This window comes from Cardiocondyla obscurior, linkage group LG09 (assembly GCF_019399895.1).
Source record: "Cardiocondyla obscurior isolate alpha-2009 linkage group LG09, Cobs3.1, whole genome shotgun sequence".
NCBI classification, from domain to species: Eukaryota; Metazoa; Arthropoda; class Insecta; order Hymenoptera; family Formicidae; genus Cardiocondyla; species Cardiocondyla obscurior.
Genome location: NC_091872.1, coordinates 4,020,407 through 4,044,267, shown reverse-complemented (window position 1 = coordinate 4,044,267; position 23,861 = coordinate 4,020,407). Strand labels below are relative to the sequence as shown.

At 42.9% G+C, this 23,861-nt stretch overlaps 1 protein-coding gene across 5 annotated transcripts in view; it reads left to right on the top strand.

Annotated features, from left to right (window-relative positions):
• LOC139105842 (Krueppel-like factor 6) overlaps positions 1-23,861 on the top strand; it is a 286,889-nt gene that overhangs the window by 233,171 nt on the left and 29,857 nt on the right. For 3 of the 5 annotated variants that reach the window (XM_070662146.1, XM_070662148.1, XM_070662147.1), the window contains one exon: positions 3,777-3,846. The exons of 1 other annotated variant lie outside the window; for it this stretch is intronic. The gene's annotated coding sequence lies outside the window, so the exon portion shown is untranslated. Of the gene's footprint in view, positions 1-2,329; positions 2,914-3,776; positions 3,847-23,861 lie in introns of those variants that run through there. One more of the 5 variants, XM_070662149.1, reaches the window with a different exon arrangement.

Here is a 23,861-nt window from a genome sequence, read left to right as displayed (position 1 = left end):
TGATTAATTTGCTCGGAGCTCGATCTAAAAGGGCCGAAATTAATGTTCACGAGTCACGGGAATTATTCTAGATTAGAAGAAACCATATGAAGAAATCATAAATTACATACTGCGAAAAAAAATCATGCGACTTACCAATCTGCATGAGCTTCAGCGGAGTTGTAGTTCGGCCGGTGACTGTAACATAAAATAAAACATTAATGTAGACTTGTTAGTATGTAAATTAATGTAAAGGTAAAACTTAAATTTTTTTAAAGATTTTCTGAAAAAGAAAAAAATTTATATTTACCTAAAAGTTGCTCCGCCGATGCAGGATGCCCGTCCCGGGCCTGCTTCTCCTCTCAGATGGGACGTGTCGAGTCATCCTTCCGCGCACAAGTCACTCGCGAACACCCCGACCGTGATTTTACAATTGCGAAAAAATGTCACTTTCGCGCGTTCCTATCCGGTACTCGCGTTTAGAATAAAGCTAACAAATTACGTCCGAATACTTAGCGAAACTCCCGGAACGACCGACAAACCGGCTGCGGTTTGTATAATTATTAATATCGGCGATAACGACACTTTCGTTGACAGCGGTGGATGCAGCTGCGTCAATCTGTAACAAAAAAAAAATATAATTTAATTGTAGTTATCGTGCCGGAAGGGTTTTCGTTAAAAGGAAGTGTGAATTACTTTCGGCACGGACACACGTGGCTGCTGTATAGCGCGTAGGGAGTACGTGTGCTTTGCGCGACCGCTGGAGAAGGACAAAGCGAGAGTGGAAGTAGTAAGGGAATATACCTAGTGTGCGGCATGTAGGCTCGCGCTCGCCTCTCCCCGCTCACCCCGTTCCCCCCCGGTTACCTATCCGTTACTATCGTTCGATTTATTTGTAATATTTAATTATTATATCCAGGCAAAGCCTGTACTTACATCGAGTCGTCCTCGATCTCGATACAAGTAACTGGCTACGTTGTAAAGCGAGGTCTTTTTGATTCTTTGATCGATCTGAAAATTTACACGCGAAATGAATACGGCTGACGAACCTCCGGCAGTTCATTATTCACTAACGGTAGCGAACACTTTAATTTAGTTTTTATAGTCTAAATTGCTTTCTTTTTTCAACTTCCTTAATTTAGATCGCTTCCTAATAATATTCGCCACGAAAATCATTGTCGAAAAGCACGAAACGTCTCTTCGCCAAGTGCCGCACGGTCCGATCCTATTGTTCCGCCTCCTTCACTCCATTCTTCTCATTACTCCAAAATATTATATCGAATATTATACCGAATATTAATTTCGCTGTATCCCGAATCTACATCTTGATCACATGCAGTAAGAAACGAGAAATCAAATAAAACTAGAAAGTAAAAAGTAGGGAGATTTGTTACATTATAGCGGGCGGGACTTTTTTTTCTTTTTTTTTTTTTTTACGATTTAAAGGAAAAAATTAATTCTTTAGCACACTGCTATCCTAAAGAGCATTCTAGCGTACGGACGTGCATATACGCGCGTTAACGATGGAAAACGAAACAAAAGTAACGAGGCTTTGTAATATATTGCCAGTAGTTGCGCTTAGGTATGCTCGCAGGTCGTTTTCTGGTCGCATGCATGCATCGTTCAACGACCACCATCCACCATCAGCGTCGTTGTTTCTTTCTTTTTTTTTTCCTACCACTGCTGATACCATTCTAATTTTTATTAAACTCGTAAAACGTACAGCTGTGACACTTTAACGACATGACGAAATACGTAAATCAGAAAAAAAAAAGGGAAACAGCGTCGCTGCTGTAATATCGTTTTATAGATGTAAAAATTTGAGAAAAGATATTTTCTTTTTCTATTAGCTTTTTGTTTTTAAAATTATGTTTTTAACAGAATTATTTGTTTTACGTAATGCTGTGTTATCTTAATAATGGGAAATCTAACGTGCCGCGTTTAAACGATACAAAGCGATTTCGGTAACAGTTAGTCGAACTGTAACGAAAAGAAAGTTTAACGTCTTTTGCAAAGTCGTCATTTGATCGTCGCCAGTTCGTTGGTGGAGGATGCCCGAGATAAAATGATATAAACGCAGGCAGGTGCCGTACATCCGCGCCCTCGAGTCTCTTTACTTTCTTACCGTTTTCCCTTTTCGAGGGGGAAAGAAAGCGGGACGATGGCGGGTGAGGTGTGCGGTCGAAGGGTAGAAAGAGGAACGACTGTGCTGTTCGTTCTGATTGCGAGAGGGTTTAGAGAACTCGATTCGGATGGATAGAAGACCACGGTGATTCGTTCCCTTCTCGCGCTTCAGTCGGCGCCTTCACTCCCCCTTCTCCCCCCTTTTTCCCGTTCACCCCTTCAAAGAATAAACGAATAAATCGCCGTTTCTTTATGCAAACTTGCATTTAATTCAGACCGAAATAGAAAGGCATTAATTTCGCATGCAAATATACTACCAGACTACCAGGCGGCTTCCAGTGTTCGTATGCTCTCCATCGTTACGAAGGTGAGGCGATAGAGGCAAGCTGAAAGGAAGAGAGGTCCTGGAGCGGGAAAGAGAGTAAAGCTCGAGGGCGAAGTTAAGAGAGGCGCGGTAGGGGGTGAGAAAGAACGGAACCTCTCGTCGACTCCGATGGGCGAGTCTTCCAGCTTCTAGTCAGGACTCGTAGTCGAGGCGGCTTTCACGGTATAATCAAGATGTTTGTTGATGTCGACGGCGAGGGTGGCTGCGGAGCTGCCACCGGAGGGCGGAGGAAGCGCGGAATGAAATAAATGTAAGAGCCGAAGCGAGAAACCGAAAGGGCTGGAGAAGGGCACGAAGAAGAGAGATATATACTGGGGGAGATGAAGGGTGGGCAAAGTTCGCGTAAAGGTCGCATAAACGTCGTGCTGAAGGTGCGGGAGATGTTTCCGGATAAAACGAAAGTGCAGTTTGAAGAAAACGCAAATGTAAGAGAGATCGATAAACAGTAGGGCGATGATATCAACGGTTAATCATGATTGAAATCACGTAGATTCGTTCACGTATTAAATACATGCACGTATTAAAAGAAATTAATCGATCAATAATTGTGGAGCTAAACAGCTGCTTTGATTTCTGCACACTTTGATCCAGGTTTAAATTAAAAAATCGCAAGATGAATATTGAGATTTGCATCGACAAGTTTGTTGGTATCGGTGCGTATATACGTGGTGTTAATAGGACAAATAATTGCACGAGAATTACAGTCGATTGCCTCGGAGCTTCTATCTGATCCGTTTGAAATAATGAAAGATGTCCGGCGTACACGTATCGTTCCGTCAGAATTAAGCCCGCGTTTAAACAACGTGATGGGACTCGAGCAGATTGGGTGATCAGATGAAATGCAGCGCGCTTCTGTTAGCTATTATATGTATTAATGCCGGAATTGAGTTGCACTAACAATCTGGTTTAATTAACTCGGGGAAAACGATTTGCTCTCTCTTTTCAGATTATGGCATTACTTTCCGTATAATTTATAAGAGACAACATCGAATTAGTTAACGCTAAATGACGTTGATGTAATTAGTTCTGGCATCCGGTATTTTTTCCCCCCTGTCGTTCTCTGTATTCAAATCTAGTTAAAACATTAAGCTCACTCTTCGGACATTTTAATATTAAGTCTTCGGATCTGTTAAAAGTTTAGCAGACCTGACACGTTAAAACATTGTGCACTTAAAACAAAAAGAAAATCTTAAGATAAGTTCGTACTTTTCTAAATAACAATTTTTCTTTCGAAACATTTTTAACATAGATTGTTATGTACTAACCGAGAATTCATTTTCTGTTGCAGGTAATGGCAAAATTCTTTGGAACTACCTTGCGATAATCGCAATCGATCACGAAGAGTCTTGAGACCAGTGGTAAGTCGAAAGAAAAAAAAAAAAAAAAAAAAAAAAAATTAGATAAGTACGCGCAAAACTTTCATCTCTTGAGCGGAACGAGGCGCGCAAACTGACTGCGACAGACTTGCTTGGCGATGCGTTAAAAATATAACTAATTTTTCGTGCGGAAGTAAAACCGGCAGTAACCTCGGTACGACTCGCAATCAACGGCGACCGGTGCGATATGCATAATGCATGCCGTTGGGATCTGCATGATGCGTACTTACGGCAGAAACTTATTTGTGTTCTCTCATACATCCGGCGGTCGACTTCGGATGCGAATGGCACAACGGCAGTACTCGTAACGAGAATAAATTGGATAAGTCTGATATCCATGCAAATGGATTAATTAATAATAATAATTTTTAAGCGATTTATTGTTGGATGAGGTCAAGAAATATTACCCACCGACCCGTCTTTCTTTCACGCGCTTTCTAAACGTTTCCGTCGGAAAAAAAGTTTCGTCACCGCTTTACTTCCTGGGCGACGCGAGGTATTTTAAATCACGATCGAGATCTTCGATGCCAGATCTTTTTGCGTCGAATCGTAGGGGAGAAGAAGCCGCACAAAGTCTTGAAGGTGCTTACCAGCGGAATGGTTTACGACGTTCCAGTAAGCACTGAGAGATAGTGCCTATCCCGGTGGTGGTAGCGGTTTGTGTTCCGGAAGACGGTTTACGACGTAGCCAGCTGGGCGAGCTCTTTACGTGCCCAGGTGTTAGATCATACGGCCGGCGGGTGGAGTTAAAACGCGTATGAATTATGATCGAGTTCTGCGGCTTCGATTAATTTCGTTGCGAAAAAGGAAGAGAGTAAAAGTTCAAGGCCGTCCGGTGGGTTGTCGTTTCTGGCCATTGTGTTCTTCCGCGAGTATCTCCCCATCGCCCGGCTTCTCGCGCATTCGCTCACTAATTATTTTTCCGCGACCGACGTAGAATTTTATTCCGTCATCTTATCGCCTCGATGTCAGATCGTTTATGCCGCGTATAAATGTATATTCATATTCCGCCGTTTGGCTGTTTACACCGTCGACAATCGAGAATTCATCCGTTTTACGAAGCACGATGTTAAGTGCCATTTTCCGTTGTCTTTCTACTGCAGATATTGAAGATAAGGCGCTATATGGTGCCGTTATGAACGATATAAAAATCTGATACTTCTCGCCATCAACTAGGCACTTCCGTTATTTTGCTCGTGAAAAATAAGAAATCTCATTCGAGATAAATAACAAGTGCGACACGTATGAAGATTTTCTATCGAGGTGCAATAAAATCCATACTCTCGATGTTCAATCAGAACGCAGATAGAAGCATTTTCATACCCATTTTTTTTTTTTTTTTTCTTTTTTCTCCAAGTCCGAATTCTCGCAGAGTCGCTTAACAACGTAGGGATTCGAGGAATATAATTCCTGCGGCCGATAGCGGACCGCTGACGGTGACCTTCTCGAAATTTCACAGCTCATTATGTACCGTAGGAATGCAGCAATATCTTCTTGCTCTCCTCGCGGCGTTCTCCATCCCTTCCCCAGGGTGCGCGGGTTCTTTTTAAAAGAATTTGATATTGAATTCTTCGCTTTTGGTTTCTAGGTGGTGGAGAACGCAGCGATGGAGAAGGTAAGCGCGCGAAGCAAATCGCTGAGGCGAGTTCGGGAGGGAAGGGAGACGCGGGGGAGTGCATTATCTCGAACTTCGGTGCGGAATCCACCCTCTCTCACTTGGAGTTTCCGTGCCGGCGACTGCGAGTCCGCGATTCTCGCCGGGGCTTACCATCGGGTACCGCGGAATTACGCCATCGGATAATAACGTTTTATGCCGATTTTAATACGTGACTTTGTCCCGTTCCCGCTTTCTCCGCCCCGTTCCCTCTCGCATTGCCGAAGCCGCTCCGTCGCGGGATTTCGAATCGTTGATTCACCGCGATATCGTTCTCTCGTTCATTCCTTTCGACGAATTCTTCTTTCCGCTTTATGCCGCGCTACTTTCTTTCTTTCTTTCTTTTTTTCTCTTTCCTTCTTTCGCGCACCAATCATCGGAAATGCGATTTCTTCGATCGAATGTCGCCGAGTGTAGATCGAGATAACGGGATCTAATGCGATAATCCGCTTCGATCTCCCGCGTATTCGCTCGTAGTAAAAGAGCGAGGAAGTGCCGCCTTCGACGCCACCCCTTCCCCCTCGCGTTTTCCGCGTCATCGGCTTTAAAATGTGTAATAAATTGCCGTCGTAAATCTGCATACCGCTCGCGGACGTTAAGACGAGTATTAAATTCGCCGGGATTTACGTGCGCGTGGTGTAAAAATTTTCAGGACTGCTCGCGGCGAAAGGAACGCGAAAGCGATCGCGCCGCCAGCAACGGCGTAACGTACTTCTTGTTATTCGCGTGTTGACAGGAGACGTGACGCCCGATCATTTTTAATTACGCGAATCGTTGTTTAACGAACCGCATTAATAGTGGCCTTACATTACATTACGTCAATTATCGTAATCGTAAAGGTTTTATATACATAGGGTTTATCCCAGTCCATTGCACATCGCCCTCCGCGATATAATAATAATTGTAATATGACGCGTGGTATCATTATTCTTTTAGCACGCATATAAATTTCCATGTTTGTCATATCTGTGGAGAAAAATAATTAAATGTTCCTGTTGTTCTATCTATGAAGCATTTCAGACATGATAACGAGACTGATTTTTATGTAATTTCTTCGGAATTATTTCATAAGAGTTTTTAATTAAATCGCACTTCCAATTAACATATAGATAACCTTCTTCTTTTTAAATGTCATCCCTCTTTCTGTTGCCTTTACATTTCATACATTTGTTACCTCGATAATGAAGATTTAAGTTTAAATTCTATTTCCAAAGCGCATAATTTAAATTTCCGCAAATAGACTTAATTTTAAGTTTGTCGGGAAACAATCAAACGCAATTCAACGTGAATCTATCAAACCACCCGTGAACTTTCTGCACAATGAGAACCACGTGCAGACGCCGCGCGCGGCCAACGAAATCCAAAGTTTTGCCATAAAGGCGAAAGTTGCGACCGCAGCTGATCTTTGATCGCGCGAAAAGCATTCCGCGCCGTTACGCGGCCTATCGCCAATCGTTAACGGCCGAGGTGTTTAATGGCGACGGTTAATTAAACTGAATAATTGAACGTAAATGTCCTCGGATATTGGCAGACCTCTTTCTCCGCCTCTTCTTTTCTCGCTTCATCTCACAGTTGATCTACTTCGTCTCCCTCTTCGCGTGGGCTCCCGTCCTCCCTTTTCCGGTTTTAAACATCGATGATATACGTCAGGCTTTACGATCGCTCGCGATTTGCAGTCGCATTGTCACGAGAGACGCGGCTCGAGGTCGTCGCGGGAATAATCCGCGAAAAAAAAATTTTTTTCTTTCTTTTTTTTTTACGAGTCCCACAGATTTTTATCGTGAAATTAATTTCTGTCCGGGAAGCTTGCGTCGCGTCGTCTCGTGTAAGCGCGTGAATAATTGCCCGTAGGTGGGATAAATCGCGTGGCGTGTGCGAGCGTGACATCCCCCGCCGATTTATGTGCAAATTCGACGATTACGCGCGAAAGTTTCCGCATCCCGCATTGTTACTCCACGTGCGGCAACTCGCGCCGGCTTACAATACATAGCAGGTGTAGCTGGAAATGTTTCGCTTCTCAGTATAGAATGATTATAAAGTTATAAACCGAGGGATTGTTCCGCGGGGCTTAACGACCAGTGAAATAAAGTTTCCCGCGCGGGAGGAACGGAGGAACTGTCGCATTAAGACGTGGTTAAGTTTCGCCCATAAGAGTCTTATCTCCAAAAGTAAAACGTTATTAAGTTACTCATAAACGGTAATGCATAACTTATCTTCGGTGATATGACCCTGATCGCGTGCTCTCGTTATTTTCCCCGGGCCGTGTCGTTTTTCTCCTCGCTCTTGATATAATGTTCTACGGTGTTCATCGAGGTTTACGATCTTTCACGATGTTTGATCGTATTACCGCGTAAGTTGCGGTCAGGGTCGGTGGTCAAACGAGTATCGGAGTACCGACCGAGACACGTAAGACGCACCCGTAAAAATCTTTACGGCGCGAAGAAGATTTCCTTGCGCAACTAACTCAATGCAGACCTGCCGGCGTGTTTCCATAACGTATTTGCCTTGCGGAACTTCGTAAGCGTCGATGTATTATTAAAAAAGAAAAAAAGAAAAAGAAAAAATTAACTTTAGCTCCGGGCAATTAAACTAATTGTACAATTATGCACGCAAATGGGCACACTTATCAGATAACTTTCAATGTAATTCGTTACTCTTTCATCATTCAGAACTCAAGGTGTTATAAATAAACTTTTTTTTTTTTTAACAGCAAAAAAAATCTTTTTTCTCTTTTATTACAATAATATCTTAATCGACGCTTTAATCCATTCTCGATTGAACTGATTTCTTTTTATAATTCCCCATCTTCGGGCGCGCGTTACCGCAAATTCAGTGTGCGCAGAACAAACGTATGCGGAGCTCAAGATATATCCACCGCTTAAGGATTTAGTACATTCGATTTCTCTCTGTTCTAACAAACGAAGCAATAACTTCGTGTATTACTTAATCGATCGAACTGCATAATCGCACAAACGAGATGGATATCGGATTGCATTATCATCTCCCTTTTGCCTCACGTTCTCTCAGCGTCGAGCTGGTGTTCATCGCGATTTTACGAGTGTCGACGATCCTCGGCCGATATTACCTTGCGGAACGAGAAGTTGCGGTCAGGGCCGGAAACCGAGAGAGAAAGAGACCGTCTGATACCGCGCGCAGGACGTCGCCATAAAAATCTTTATGGATCGTACAGATTCCCGCTCACGACGCACGGCGAACGCATTACGTATATGGACGTATCGCGCCAGGCCTTACGCGGCTTGCGCGATAATGAAAGTAACGAGATCGTGTTTCGAAATGGGAATCGTTAGCCGCCGCGGCCCCTCGTTCATAACGGGGGATTTTGTAAAAATTTATAAGCGATCGCGCGTAATCGTACGTAGATTTACACATTATTTATGATTCAAAAAAGTCCTATCAATTATACCGGAGATCGACATAAACAGACGTTTATCTGTCTTTTTGATTTTTCCTTCTTTTTATTTTTATCTCGACAACTATTATTTGGTTTAATTTTAAATTAAAAAGAAGCTGAAACTTTTGGAGTAAATGGACTTCAGATGTAGGTAACTGATATTAGAAAATCTTATTAGTAAATATTGATCAAGATTTTGTAAAGCAGGATTGCCAATAAATTTTGAAACAAAATAATCAAATCGCGCAGTCGTGATACACGCATGCACATGTATGCGTGTATATGTATTGCTTGTATGAGATTTCTTTCTAAATGTGTGTTAGTAAATCAGCACGATTCTAATTGTAAGCGTTATAATCTTGGTGCTCCAGATAGATATCGTTCAGGGAAATAGTCATCGTCGACGAGCGTTTCAACGCTGCGCTATCTAATCTTCAACTTGGAAAATTAGAGCAACGTTTTATGGGCCGTCGTAATGAAATGTCTCGGACTTTCGCGATTGGGGCGGATTAAGAACGGTACAATTTAACGTCGACAATTAATTCGCGCTCGCGAAACGTCACGACGAAATGACTTCCTTGTGTTCGCGTAAAGCGCAACAAGTGAAGAGAGAAGACTGTACAGTTCCCGGGGGCGTGTGTGTGTGTGTGTATGTATGCCCCATGTGTGTACGTGAGGAATGAGACACTCGTTGCACTCTCGTTTTTACCTTCGGTCAAGTTTAGTCACTAAGAAATTATAGCTATCACACTGTTAACATAATTCCTCTATTCAAAGTCCACATGGACCTGAATTTAATCTACTCAGAGAGCGCGAGTATCATATCGTGGCTAAATCTCGTACTCGATGTACGTCTCGGCCTCGTTTAATTAATTATTTTAAATAAATTCCTTGCACGCGCAGGGTGTGCGATTAAAACATAAATCTATACGCAGTCATTAAATTTGTACAATTCTAATAAGGTTCAACCGAATAAAAAATTAAATTAATATGCAATATTGTCTGTTTATAGTTATCTTAAACAAAATAATTTTCTAACGCAGCGCACGATGTAGACGCCTTTAACTTCACGTTTATTCTAACTTTTCGTCTCTTCTTTCGCTGCGTCGCGCGCAGAAGATATAAAAATGCATTTAGATTACATAGCGAAGAGAATCATCTTCCCTCTTCACGGCGAAGATCAAGTTTCTTTCTATTGAAAAGGAAGGCGTGCGCATATATCAACGACAAAGTAAAAGGGGAACGGTGAAACCGGTCGTATAAACTTAAGGGATATCCCGGGGGAGACTCGAGCCGCGTGCGGCGTTGATACGGTCGGCGGCATAAATTCCCGAATTAACGCGGAATTGCGAATAAATAAGCTCGGACGAGATTCGCGCGCGGGAAACGCGTGATTATGCCCGTTTCGCAACTTACCGTTTGCAAGATTACGACTTGGCGTTGCGGCTTTCCGGTCACGCGCACAGTTTATTGCCGTGTCGATATATCGACGTAACGCATAAACGCGGCGAGCTAGTGAACGGCCGGCTCTTTTGTAACACGTCGGCCATCAGATCGCGTAAAACTTCAGTTAAATGTCCCGCGGAGATGTGTAAGCTCTTGACAGGCTATCGACTACAGCCGATATACGATGTGATAGATGCAAACCTAAATTCTCCCGTTTTTCGCGGTATATTAAAATATTACGAGCACACGTGACTTCGTAATCGAGAAAAGGGCTTATACTCTTACGAAATTTATGCGATACATTCTCGATGAAAAAGAAAAAAAAAAGAATACCCTTCAGTTTCACGTTGGGCTTAAACATTTTTTTAAATTTAATTATTGTTTATTATTGCGTGATTATTATTTGACGAAAAGATTTTGTAAACAATTTGTGTATAAATTTAGGAGCAATTTTTCATTCAAGAATTTTTTTACATATATTAACTTTTAGTATTAACACTCTGAAGAGCCGTAAAGTAAAAAAGGAAAAATGTCTTTTGAATATTTTAATGCGATACTGGTCGCTGTTATTACTCAATCGACAAGATCTCAACTTGTTTAGCAACTCAATTTTTCGTAACGAATACCCATCCGATATGACATTTGCGCGGGGGAAAAAAAAGAAGATATCAGCGCGATCCGAAGAACACAGAGTTCTCGAGCGATGGACAAGCTACGAGTGGTCGGCTTTACTGATATCGAAACGTCGGGGAAGATCGGCCGATAGGAGGTCGCAGGTGTTCGGTTCGAGGCATGCAAACTAAAGAGCCGTCGGGAGAAATTACCTTCATCTTCAGTGTCTTGAATTCTTGAGCGTTCTTCTCGATTGCGTGCCCACAAGCGGCTGCGGACCGACTGTTGACTGAATTTATGGACCGCGCTTACGATTGCGATCGAGACGACCGATTTGGTGCTACACGATGCGCGAGACAGGAGAAGATGTTAAAATTCGAAATAACGGGCGTGCCGAACTGACCGACACGGCGGATTTCAGCGCGGGGTCGGTCAATTAATTGAGAATTTCATTGTCGGCCCCGGTTTATCTTTGTGCCAAGTCGGAAAGACCGGACAATCTGTACAGGAACGCGGTAATTAGACGGATGTTAATAATGATTCAATGTATACTTTGCGCTTCGTAGTACTTGAGATCGTTCTTTATAAAAAAGAAATACTAATAATAATGATATAACGAACAATATTGAACATTTCTTTTAATTTTTTATATTTAATTGATAAAAACATAATTTATTTCTTTGTATTTTGTGCTCAATATAAAAAATTTTACCACTGCCTGCTTTGTGTATTCATTTTCTAAGTAATATCTCAGCGTAAGCAATTTATGATAATTATGTGCCCTGAAATTTGAAACTGGAGAATAGAACAAGATGTATGTGTGCGCGCATCGCCCACGTATTTGTACATGACACACGTCGCGCGAAGTACGTACCCCTCTGTCGTAAGGGGGTTGTACGGAAAGGGACTCGGAGGCCGAGGGGAGAGGACATCAAAGCGAGATTGGCCCTGTAAACCTACCTACGAACAACAAAGTCAGACCCTCCCCCTATCCTCTTCCACCTCCTCCGCATCCTTATGCTCTTCCTCATCGTGCCTCAACTCCGTATCCCTTGTTGCCGCTCTCCGAACCTGTTCAGGCTGTACACTAAGGGACATCAGATCCGCCCAGGACGAGCTTCGGTCGAAGGACCCTCGAAAACGAGTCAAGTATAGCCACGGTAAAAAAAAAAAAAAAAAAAAATGTATCGGAAACATTTGGCTCGGGATAAGATTGAAAATTTTTTGCTAGTACCGAGGATAAAAGTGCTGATCCCGAAGAGCAAACTATAAATCTAAGAAAAGAGAAGTCTCTAATATTTTGACTAGACTGCTTGACATACCCTGTTAATTAATAACCCAATATAATTTCTTAAAAATTTTCCACATTCAATATTAATAAAATTAAAAAAAAAAAAGGGAGTTTTGTAATGTTTTTTCATACGAAGGCAAGTACAGTTTCACGCAAATTTATAAAATTATACAATTACGTACCAGCAGATTTTTAACTCTACATCGAGTTTAACATAGAACAATGGAGGCATGCAAAACAATCGAACATTGTGACTCGTACCATTCGATCGACAAATCACCATTAATGGTACCGTTGAGCGTTAGAAGTGACGCACGGATATATTATAAATCGAGGGATCGAACGGTATACGCATTTTGCGTTACTGGCGGCCGTAGAACGTGCTTGAATTATACATCGGTCTGAAAATAGGGTAGATGGAGAAAGGCAAAACGCACGAGCCAACCGAGCCGTTAACGAGCTGGCAAAAGCCTCGCGAATGAGAGAAAGGACACCGAAACGTTGAAACTTCAAGTTATCGCGCTGAACTTTTTAATGAAATAAATTACCCGTAGAAAAAATGGCTTTGCCGCTGTCGTTTAACGTTGACTGCAGTTGTCGCCAATGTATTGTATTGCGTTGTTCGTTTGGTAGGATTTATTTACTTGGTTTATCTTCGACACGTAGCAGCTCACCGGGAATAACGGTAGTTTATTTTACTTTTTATTTTTCTTTTTTTCTTTTTTTTTTTTAATTTAATACGAGATTGACCACACGTCTGCTAAACAAGCTCCGTAAATTGTACACCGAAGAGAGTACACAATGTATCTTATTTCGCGTGTAACGCGTAACGCGATTAAAGGGAAAGATATGAGAGATCCAATAAAATATTAAGGAGCGCGTAATTAACGATTCTCTCGTTTAAAATGTAATACTACTTTATTAAGATAAGCGGCAGAATATTTAAAAGGACTACGTGAACGCACGAGACAAATATTCACAGCTTTTGCATTTTAACAATTCAAAAGGGCTACATAAAATTCCGGTTACGGGTTATTATAAAATCAATAATATGCTACGAATTTTATTAATATAATATTAATATCTTTTTGTATTTTATATGGGAAAAATATTAAATTTTATTAATTTAAAATCTAACTCTACTTGCTGTATTAATTAATTATTAATTTATATCATTAAATACATTTTCTGTTCGAGTATGAATTACATAATTTATCGATTACTTTGCAGAAAATCAGATCTATGATTTTATCACATTGCGCCGTATTTGATTACATTCTACTTTCCCGTAAATTACAAATGGGCAAAACTCAGGCCGGGCCATGCTTTAATTAAAATTATCCCGCTGAATTTCAGCGTGAAGTATGTGCGGCGCGCCATGGCGATTCGTTAAAACGCGCTCTCGTTAATTGCGCTGCTTTTAGCACTACTTGCCTCTCCGGTTTTCATCTCACACTGACGTATAGTTGTGATGTTCACATAACGAGATTGCTTTCTCGAAACGCTTTTGCGAAAGATCGATTTCCTTTCGAAGGGTTCGACCAAGGTTATTTTAATCCTACACTTTCAACCGAGTTCCCGATTGCGTAAATAATACCGAAAAATACATAATAAAAAATTTTTCAAAGCTCTATTTAATAAATCTCGCGATATCGAGCCCGTATTTGGCGCGGTCCATCATCGTGAAAGCAATACGACGATAAGATGTACGGTCGTTTTTCTTTTGCGGTCGATGGTTTTATAAAAGGCTCATACTGCACCGCGGCTCTCTCTCAATCTCACAATGATAAAAGGTTTCTTCGGGAATGAAAGTCCGCGATTACGTTCGTGCTGTGAAATAATCATCTGTTGGACGATGACATCTGGTAAGACATACTTTCACGCGCGCGCGTCCCATAAACGGCGCACACGCAGAAAGTGAATCACGCATATCGCAATGCACCTCTTTATAATTCCAGACGGAGATTTTAATTCTCCATTACGCAACACCTTTTACGGCTAACAAAGTTATATTTTAACAAACGCTTTCCGAAAGGTGAATAACATTAAAAGTACTCGGAGTGGAGTAAAGAAAAAGAAAAAAAAAATCACATATTCGAAATATAAATGATTAACATGTGTACCGTATGTAATTTTTCGCGAGTGACAATTTTATTTTCCAAGATAAATTTTCTATTTTATATATATATTTTTTTTTATAAAGTAAACTTTTTTTTTTTTTTTTTTTTTTTTGTTTAAATAACTTCCGTCGAGAGCTCGACGGTCATATTTTATTTCAGCCGTGTAGTGTACGAGAAATATGCAAATAAATTTATTACACCAGGAAATTACACATATATATATCGTATTCATGCACAGGTATAACGTAGAATTGTGACAATGCGCTCACGACAAATTGCGCGACCGCGGCAATTTTCCTTCTTGCTCGGCGTCGTCGGGGAAAAACATTTTCTCCCTCTCCAGTGTTCGCGTTCCGTATTCAGTTTAGGCAAGTCGTAACGTATTCCCCGGTTCTGGCCCGTATAAAACAATCGCTTCTGGCACGAGCGACGAGAGTACCGTCCCCGTATCGCGCACGCTCCTCCACCATAAATGGAACACCGGAATCCCGGAAAGTCGGCCGTGCACAACTCGATGCGTGGCTTCTTCGCCGTCGTTCTCGCCGCCGTCGTCGTCGTTGTCGAGCAAGTCGAGCGGCTTAAAGTTATGGCCTCCGGCTTCGTCGCCCGCCCGCTACACAAGCGGACCCGAAGTTTCATCCCCCGGTCTCCGCATCGGTGATTTACGCGCTCATACATCCGCGGCATCGTCCTATATATGTTGGCCACGGGCCCATTGCGCGGCTTCTTTCCTTCCGCTCGGCCAATCACGCTTAGCCCCGTTTTTCTTGTTCAAACCGAATTTACCCTGATCAGCAGGCGAATTCGTCGCCCGCGCGCAATTCGATTTGTCTTTCCCGAATGCAGCGGCGAACCCGTTGATAAAATTTTCGCGGACTTATGAAAAGCGAAATAAAATTTACGAGCGGGATAAGCGGATGTATAAAGTTCGCGTGGCGCCAGTATGCCCGCGCCTCGAGTATTTCGTAACTAACAAGTGGCAATCATAGATCAACATATATTGGCATCGCGAATATTCTAAACTCGCACTCAGCCTGTATTATCCACTTCACGATAATAACCGCTTCTTGAATGAAGCAATTTTCCTTGCACGAGGGTGACAGTTTATCGACATTTAACGTAGTCATATGCGTGACTCTGTAACGATATTCTGTAATGAACCATTAATCGAAGTTAATGATAATTATTGAAGATTATATATCATACGTGATAATTACTCGTCAGATATTATTTGACATATTTTAATTATTTTAAATAATTGCGAATCGCGAAACTTTTATTCCATTTTGATCGCAAGTATTTTGCACGTTATAACTAACATTTTGCATAATAATAGGTAATTAAAAGGTATAAATTGCAAAACCTTTCAAACTATTTTTACATTCGTTGTTACGCGTCAGAAAAATTTTTTTAACGGTCCGTTCACGTATTTTCTCTGCCGCTCGCGCGGACACTTTTCTACATCGCTGGACCGTCTTTGACACGAACGTCGCGATGATGGACCCGAATCTCGCACGGCGTAGCCTGGACGGGACTGGCGTGTAGTGATCGTGTAGAATCTCTCTTGAGATCGACCGAGGCTCTCTTCTGATAGACGGCGGAAGAGTAGTTTCGGAATCGCTCGTTACATGCAGCCCGTGTTCTCGAATAGGATGTCACGTCGCCGTGGAACGTGCGAAGCCTCCTCTTCCCCCTCGTCGTTCAACTCTATCTTCACCCCCGCCCGCGCTTCATGTATCCTCCCCGTTCCCCGTTCACCTGCCTATGGTGTCGCGCACTCGGTTCCCTGCGGTCGTACGGGGCGCCAGGCGTACGTGAAACCCGTGGGCCTCGTAACGCCGCGCCGCGTCCCTTCCACCCCCGGTGCTCTCCTGCTTCCGTACGACATCCATAATGTCTGTCTATTCACTCGACCAAGCGCGCTGCCTCTGACAGCGTATGAATTCCAACTTGAATATGTATTGTCGGCGCCAAATTAATATATACAGCCGCGACCGCGCACCTCCGCGAAATCCCTTCCCCTTTTCCTTCTCTTTCCTCCCCCTCTGTTTCCCCCGCCTCCCGCTCCCCCTCGCCGTGTGCTCCAACGTTTCGTTTCGTTCTCTCCGTCACTTTTCCTCATCCCCTTTCGCCACCTTCTCACTCCTTGCCTTTTCTCCGCGCTGCTTCTAAATGTAATTTAATAATGTCTGTCGTCGTGCGCCGCTACCGGGCCTCCTTAGGATCCTCGTGACTCAACGACGCGGAATAACGATTTTTACGGGCAACCGTCGAGACGTTAACTCTCTCCTTCTCGCGGCGAACCTTACGGCGGATTAATATTCCTCACTGAGAAACGAAGACGCGGAATATGTCGACTTTGTAAGACGGGAGGGAGAATTAAATTTTTCACGATAATGCACGCGTCTGCGCTCGACGCGTTATTGTTTCTAATTGAAGACCGCGAGATTTATAAGGAACACAGGAGTTCAATGACCGAAACTTTGAAAATCTTTCAGATGTCCCGTTCTTCATAAATTACATTTACTTTTTTGACATTAAGAAAAGAAAAAAAAAAGGGAGGAAACATTTAATTTTCATTATTTCCATATAAATGGTTGCAGCAAAATAACCATGCGAATTATAAATTCGATTCGAATCTTTTTCTTGTAATAATTATTTTATCGTAGCGCGATAATAACTAGTGCACAAAGATACGTAACATTTAATTAACTTCCGCTTTGCCGTAATGCCGCGTTTAATTTTATTTGATATCCGAATGCTCCGTATTTCTTGGGCCGTTCTTTGAACCATTTATTTATAACTGATTGTCCGGATAAGGAAGCCTAGATATTCTATAGAACGAATTGTGAACGGCGGATGTGAGGTGAGTTAAGCGAATGAATTTGAATACAAGACGAGATCAGAACCAATCGTCAGTCGCCTGCATTACAGTTCGTCAGGTAGCGCTCTGCATTTCGTCACGCCTCATTACCTAGATTTACGAAGACCGTGGTAGGCAGAACCGCACGCGAATGCTGTGACTGCCGACTAGGAAGCGACGGCTAATCGGTCGAAACAGAGGGCACCGGAGAGGAAAGAGCAAGGGGAGGAGGGAGGGAAACGAAGAAATCGTGCTCTCAATAGTAATCTCCGCTGAAACGACTTTGAGGTGAAGAATGCGGAATTATTGAAAGAAAAAGAGAGAAATGAGGAACTTACTGAGAGTTATGAGTATCATGTCGTTTTTCAAGTTGACCAAACGAGATCTTATTTTACATGTAAACTAGCCGCCGTTTCCATGGCTAATAGATTCGCCAGTCGTGTAATTCAGGCGATTACATTTGTATGTATCATTTTTTTTTTCTTTTTCTTTTTTTTCTCCAATTGTCATATTCTGCTGCATACGAATTTCGCTGTGTCTACAAAGCTGGTTTTATCTGTGCCACTTATGCAGTTATTACATTTCCATACCGCGGCGCGATTTATCTTAAAAACTTCTGCTCGTGCTTAAAATTCTCTTCTTCCCTACGCACGGCTTTCTTTTATCACCGTCTGCATTCCTTTCCTATCCCGCTTGTGTCACTTTACCGGTGCGTTCTCTTCAGCTTCTGCGATGCCGGTAGATGCGCGAGGATGACGTATTGACATCTCCGTCCACTCATCCTCGCCATTTATCGCGAACAGAAGACTCAAACTACTCCGCCGAGCGGACACGGCGGATACATATTTCACGACGGCCAAAGCCGGTCGATGCGTTTCATCTCGTTTCAACATCCGCCATATTACTTTTTCCTCGCTGTTTGCAAACGCGTTTATCACAGTAGGTTATTTTCCAAAATGTAGAACTGGAAAATGGACAATGAAATAGAGATTAGTTCTTAATTCTCTTTTAATGCTTTAATCCATATTTTACCGTAAAATGTTGCACTGCACAAACAAAATGTATTTAGAGTTATATTCGCGAAAGCCATTTATTAATGCGCGATGGAATTACATACAAATTTCGTATCAAATCTTGAACTCGTTATTAAAAATTCGTGGTTTTTAAATAAATATATTAGTGTGTCGATAGATAATGCCGTATAATAAAAAAATAATACTTTTTTTTTCTTGATAAATACCTTATTAAAAAAAATATTATGTTGTAGTTATGTTACCTAAGCTGGTTTCTTATAAAAAAAAATTTATTGCGTATTTTATATAGGTAGCAGTGTCACTTGCACAAGTACGCGTGGACAGCTTGATTGACACGTGTGAAAAATCAAATTCGTCACACTCGAAAGGCTTTTACTCTGTTTACTTTTATTGGATTTCTTCAAATTGCGTCTTTATAGGTCACTGGATGTCCGCCGCGCAGTACCAGCAATCAATTAATCGTCTCTTCGACTTGATGGAAGACTAGCGCGGAGATTTGTATCGCGATAACTTTGTCCATTGACGATTAAATCTAGCCTGGCGAAGGAAACGCCGGGAATATACGTGTTATCGACACGTCCGTTTATTTGGTCCCGCCTTTTTTTCTCAATCGAAGATTTTATTTCTCTCGCGAGTAATTGCTTCGTGTAAATTTCAAGCGGCCATTCGGTCGCTCATCAATGTCATCTGTCATTACGGCGTATCATCGGCATCTACCCGGGTTTGACGTTTCAGTCGATAACGTTCGGCGAATTAAAATCGTTGAGATTTATACGTCCAGTGCGACGCTTCTTTTTAGATAAATTATCTCGGTGTATTTATAATCGCCATTATTTTATTAGAATTATTATAATGATAAAAAAGATTTATTTATCATTACTTTTTTTTCATGTGTATAAGATAATCTTTTTTTAACTTTTTTTTTTTTTTGCAAAATCGTTATTTAATTATGCAAAATCCCTGTAATATGAATCATTTTCGCGTTCACGTAGTAGGAAAATTCGTGTAAATCGTAATGATCAAATATAAAGGGAGGAATGTGGCTCGTGATGGAGAAAAAAGCGTGGAAGATTATCCGACGGGCATCACGCGGGGGATAGAATCGAGGGGGAGAAAGGCTACCGCGAAAGAATCTCGAGGAATGCGAGCGATCCCGGGGAAACGACGGCGTCGACGTCGAGGGCGAGTTTTTGCTCGATTTGCTCGAAAGCGGAGAAGATTGCGACCTATGGCGGTAACGACGTCTTCGGGAGAATCATCCCGACGGTAGTATGAGACCAGAATGGTTACGCAACGTGTGCGTCCCGATCGATTCGCCGCGCGTGTGTGCGTTTCCGTGCACGCGCGTGTTTCTACGGTACCCACATATGATTCCCGCGCTGGCTCGAGGCCGAATACCTTTCTGGTATCGACTGTACGCCAGTTAGTTTGCGGTTCTTCCAGGAATTTGAACCCTATGATCCTTGGCACTGATCCCTCTCGTGTTCCGAATCTTCGTCGAGGGCTGCTGCTGGCTTTGAAGGCTGCTGCCGAGAAAGAGAGAAGGGCCAATGAGGAAGCGAGCGCAGCTAGAACGCGCAAGAGGATTCCTTCTCGACGATAAGCCCCTATCCTCTCACAAAGGAACTGTGCGGGCTAATAAAAATCGGCTGTTTGCTTAGTTGCTATTACACTCGATATTGCGACAGAACGCGCGTAGATAAATTTGCCGCTGAAGCGAACGCTTCCTATAGTGCGCAAACCGATTTATCATTGTTGTACGTCGCAAGCCAGTTATTCAATTTCCTTTTTCTTTTTTTTTCTTTCTTTCTTTTTTTTTTTTTTTTGCTCTGCATTTTATCTAAACTAAAACGCGCTATTAAATATTTACAAGAACGAACGAACAAACGAACGCCGTATTCTTGAATCGCATAATATACCTCTGACTTACTTAGACTCGGGTTCGCATGATCAAGCTACACAAATTCGTCCTCTTTAGAAAGCATCGCTCGCAATTGTGCACACCCCGGAAATCGTTTGCCGACTTGTATTACGCGCACTTCCGCTCCTTTTCCCACATTTCCTTACCGTGAATCGCGGTGGTAACAAATTACCGGTTAACAAGCTTACAAATACGAAGGTACGCTTAACGAGGTGACGTCACAACAATAACAAACAATCGTATTGCCGCATGTACGATTGCACCCTAACGAGCCTAGCCAGCCCTCATTGCATTCTATTGGCCGGACAAGAGAACCCGCTTCGCTCTCTTTGTGCCGGGCCTCCGTTTCTTTCTCTTCTTAGGCATCTGTCTGAGAATCATCATCGCGCGACACGAGCGAGGGGACGAGAGAAAGGGGACGGATACTGAATTAGTCGTAAGTCACTCAGCCGCGGCTTGTTAGCGTCGTTAACCCTGACCCCCGGGATATCATCTTCGGCTATAACGGCGTTCCGCCGCGTTTTCGAGTGGACGGCCGAGCATGGCGGAGGAAAACCATAAGCCTCGAAACACGATCAGACTGGATGGTATCCCTCCACGATCTCGCGTTCTAGATGCCATTCCCTTGAATGTCGTCTTGCCAGGATTTCCTCGATGGATCCGGACTAGACGCCGCGCGATCGATATGAGCTCCTGAGGACGACTTCGCCAGCGACGTTAAGAACGTATACTTATCAGAGAACTGAGTTATAGTATTTAACCAACAATTTTACTAGTTACATTAAATTGATAAAGCTCGAAAAAAAAAAAAAAAAAAAAAAAATCTATTTGCGTTAATCTTTGATTTATTAAATATTTAATATTTTTTAAATTAATATTGTATTTAATATTGAATGTTTGCGACGCAATTTTATTACGCGATTTGTTTCTTCTAATATAAAAATGTGTGCGATAAAAATTTATTATTAAAGTTTTCTAGATTTCTTTGACAGGAGAATGTTACTGGAGATAATGTGTTTTAGTATCTCGGACTAAAATACTGCTAGAGACAATCCGCGATATAAAGGCTAACATAGTGGCCCACTATTCGATACTTCCCTCGAATTCGCAATGTCGAGATAGCGATTCAAACGCCCAAGGGCCGGAATCGTAAATCCTCGCGCTCGCCCCCAACGCACTGTCGTTCCCAAGGTTTCGTATCTTCGGCGCGGAACGAGAGCGCGCACGGTACGAGATTAAGATACGGTACACTCCATTTAATCAGCCCGCGACGCTGGAGGGCCTCGATATCTATGGAAAGCACCTGATCGCCACTTTCTTCTTTTCACTGTCACTTGAGAAGAATGAGAAGCGCCGGAGAGGGCGATTAAAAGAAAGGATGGGACGGAGATAGAAGAGGCGACCTCGACCGCGCTTTCCCAAATTTCGTCGCTCCGAGGATGGGTAGGATCAGACGAAAGGAGAGAAACGCGCGAGGAGCCCGAAAGTAGGAGGAAAGGACGAGATAAATTCGCGGGTTTACGGCGCCCTTAAAATCGTGGGGATCTCTTTAACGACCTGGCAGACCGCCACCGTGGTGGTCCTCCTAGCGGGAGGGCTGAAATGCATCGACGGTCGCTCCGCTCGCTCGCTCGCTCGCTCGGCCGCGAGTACTCGCGTGGTCTCGTACGCGAATGCGAGCTCGGGTTATCATTCATTCGCTCTCGAGCGAACTGCGAGAGCTCTGTTAATGACAGTCCCATGGAATTACTGCGGAACTTCACGTCCGCCAGGACGGTGCGCGAGGTGAGAGCTGAAAAATGCGCGAAAGGGAAGAAAAGGTGAATCCACCGCGCGAAATTCCGCCGACGGGCGAAGATTATCTTTCTCCTCGAGAGCGGCTCGCTTTCTTCTCTCGCTACTCGCTTCCTCCCTCTTAGCATTTCCTATCGTCGAGTCTCTTACCGACGTGCTCGACGTTCGAGCCTGCCGCTTCAGAAAGGCGCCCGTCTCCTTGAAAATGCTTTATTTTATTGTTACCGCCACATTCAGCGGATTCCGGCCTCGTTACTGTCGAAACGTCTTCGCGCTAGGTAAAGATTTGAGTTTGCGTAAACTACAGTGGAAGGAGAGAGAGGGGAAAAAGCGAGGTGACGGGTGGTCTCTGAAGAGGAGAGCCCGACTTTCAGGGGATCTACGAGCGGTCTGCGATAAGAGATTTTTGAGAATCCGAGACAGAGCTCTCGACGTTCTCTTCGCCTGTTCAGATTTCGCGCTCCGTTCCACGATCCGGTCAATTTTTTTTCTTCTTCTTTTTTTTTTTTTTTTTTCATCTTTCTACTGTTTGTTCAATGTGATGGCCCACCGATGAATCGAGCTCTATCCTACACAAACACCGAAATGATGCCGTTATCATTAAGAACGGTCTTATCGGTCGTAGGGAGTGACCATTATCTCCGAACTGTTTCTGCGCCCATTGAGCCCGACGAAGACGTTTCCCTTTTAGATATGACCTCGTTGGTCGAACGTAGAAAGTCCCTATGGCTCCATGGAAAATAAAAATCCGCAAATGTCTTTTGATATCACAACATTACGCGATACCGAATAAAACGTAATTACCGCTCGGTCGCCAGAAAATCAAATTGTATTTTCTGCGAGACCGTGAGAGTTTTGTGAAATTTTCATGCCAATTTTTGCTATTATATTATACAGGTTTTTCAAATAAATAATCGTGTTTAATAGCGTCGTAAATATTAGGCTTAAATCTACGAAAAACATTCGATCGCACTTAAATAATACGTTCCGAGATCTGAATAATTGCATTTTAATGCCTGACGCGAGCTTTTGACGAGCAACGCAAATGTTTTCGCTAATCGCGTACGTGACGCAGCGGAATTACCGGAATCTCATAAATCCGCTGCAAATGTCTTACAGGTTTACCTATAAAAGCATAATAGTGAGACGGTCTCTTTTCATTCGTTTCTTTTCATCGAGCATTCGGCCTATCGATCCATGGAATTTTTTTTACTACCGCTGTCCCTTCGTCCGCCATCCCTTCGTCCGCCATCCCTTCGTCAGCTAAAAGAAAGTAAACATCATAAAAAAAATTCGCACTCCCCGAGTGTTTGCTCAGGTCCCACGAGAGGAATATCACCCGTAGCAATTGATGACGTAACTTGGAGATCATCCACTTGCTTATCAATATTGAATGTATCGCGCGCTTCTCACGACTCTCGCACTTAATTAAGTTTGAGCGCAATCGAAAACTCGATCGAAACGGAATATAATAATAATAATGAGGCGACTGTGATATTATATTTATAACAGCCGCGTAAATTAGATTAGCAACAAGATCTTAAATACTGTGCTCTCTCGCCGATGGAATTTTATGGCGATGACGCAGAGAGGGGCGAAGGGCCGCGTAAATCCACGGACGAATGGCCTGTAGGCTTATCGCGAAAAATGTAATAGAGAATTCCGCAATTCGGATGCTTATGGGGCATTCCTACGGAGGATGTTAGTATAGCCGTTGCGATCGACCGTGGGCGTGCAAGGCTTCGGCCGTGGGCTTCTAAATTATTACACAGTTTTGGATTTAACGGAGCGGGTGGCGAAGGGACGCGTTTCGGCTCGTCTCCGCAGTCATAAAGCTACGGATGTGCACT